A 2,224-nucleotide genomic window follows, 5' to 3' on the forward strand; every position below is an offset into this window, starting at 1 on the left:
GTTAAAAATCCCCTCCGGGGGCTTAAAAAAATAGATTTCGTGCATTCCAGCCCCCTCCTGTAGGTCTACCATTACATTATCTATTTCAGCAGAGCAAGCACAGACAGCAACCAAGGTCATCCCTGAGAAGGGAGGCAACTTAGGAAGAGTTACACTGCCACTACAACAAAGCCATTCTCACACTCTCGCACTCACACACACACCCTTTGGAATTCTAATCCCTCGCAGGCCCCGGATATTTAGGAACCATGGCAAACAAGATCTCGAGTTTGACAGAAGTCTGCTTTCAGTTCACTTTTATCAAACATGATTAGAATCCCTGTTGGAAGTCTCAAAAGCCATAATGAAACTGACCCTGGGGCATTCCTCCACTTAGGCCACTGTTGCCTCCCCAGTACTTTGCTCCGGCTCTGTCACCTGAATATAGCATTTTTAATGCATCATTTATTACATTCATCATAGCCTGTCTCTCTTCCATCACAAAACACGGCATCCCTTAACCACCAGTCCAAGCCCCCGTCTCAGCTGCTCATATGGGAAACAGCTGAGCAGCAGGACAGCCTACTGCCATAGCTCCCCTGTTTAAAGGGGCTTTCTTGGGCAGCTAAGCCTCAGGGGCTGGCTTGCCCAAGAAAACCCCTTTAAATAGCTGAGCTGCACAGAGCAAAATCCCCTGGGGCTGGCTGCCGAAGAAAGCCCCTTTAAACAGCTGAGCCATGGAAGCAGGCTGCCCCCGCGGCTCAGCTGTTTCTGACCTAAACAGCTGAGCTGGGGGGGCAGCCTGCTCCCATGGCTCAGCTGTTTAAAGCGGCTTTCTTGGGCAGCCAGCCCCAAGCTCAGAGCCATTTAAACCCAACAGCTGAGCTGGTTTTTGTGAAGAGCAGAAAGCGGGGGTTTAAACCCCTCACTTTCTGCTCTTCATGAACCACCACAAGCTGCATCAAAATTCATGAAAGTTCATGGCTGTTCTTCAGTTCCTGAACATTGCTTCACAAACCATGAACCAGCCAAAATTTGTGATGAACTTTAATTTGTCAACTGGTTCATGCCCATCCCTAGATATAACTATGGATATTCATGAACAATTTTGTACAACTACATCTAAATATTTCAAACTATGTTCTACATTCTATCTGTCATTTAGTGTGGGTGGTCCTCTCGACAACTGTACCACCTTGTCAAAACACAGGTGTTCTTCTAAACTGAGTGAAGAATGTGAGGGAATATGGCACTAGATGAGGGAAGATTTGCCAACCCACACCTTCCTGTCCATGCTGTCTAACCCATATTTCCAGAGACACTGGATCAAAGCAGCTTCTGGGAACCCCAGAGCAAAGAAGGGAAAACCATAGAAGGAGAATGTGAGGGGGACAATGTCATGTGGGGTGCTCTGGGGGGGAAAGAAACCCATTCAGTTTGAGAGCTGGGATACAGCAAATTAACTGTATAGAAGGAGACCGTGATACATATCACTATGCTACGCAAGAGTTCTTTCCCTTGCCCTAGTTCCACTCAGTGCATGCCTACTTACTGACCGACTTTCTCATTTACAAAGCTCTTCTCAATTTTCCTTCACTCTATCCAAATTGCTCATGCAAGAGATTAGCAGCACAAAAGTCAAGCTGCTAATTCCACTTATGAGGCAGAGTTACATTTCTCAAAGTAACAGCACTAGCTCAGTTTTCTCAAAACAAAAAACAAGCAACCCACCACCTCCCTGCAGCTTTCCAATCAAGAAAAAATGAAACAGCAGTCTATTAGGAACTCTAGGGGATGGGGGATCACACCCCCTTGCACATTTACATTCATGCTAATCCATTTCAACACAAGAACATATAAAATCACCCATCTGGCTAAATTCTTTACCAATCAGATGAGATTTTCTACAAATAGATAGGTCCCATTTTAAAACAGCCTAATATTTAGGGCTGTGTTTTATATTTGAAAGGAACAGTATGCCTAATATTGAGGTTGAGTGTGTAAATATCACAAGCCAACTGTCAAGAATCTAGTTGAGCTGGTCTGAAACCCATCGATATTAACCTATTAGCATTACAGAAGTTCCCATCATGCGTTTAGAAAAGGCAGCTTCACATTTTCAATTGAGGTCTTTGAAGCAGACAGTTCTGTTTATGTCTACATACAACTGAGGTATCTAAAGTCATTTCTGGTTCTTAGGAAAGTTCATGGTAACAAATTAGAGAACTCTTGGAGATACATGATA

Source organism: Gekko japonicus, unplaced genomic scaffold, assembly GCF_001447785.1.
Source record: "Gekko japonicus isolate JY-2015 unplaced genomic scaffold, Gekko_japonicus_V1.1 scaffold646, whole genome shotgun sequence".
Classification (NCBI taxonomy): domain Eukaryota; kingdom Metazoa; phylum Chordata; class Lepidosauria; order Squamata; family Gekkonidae; genus Gekko; species Gekko japonicus.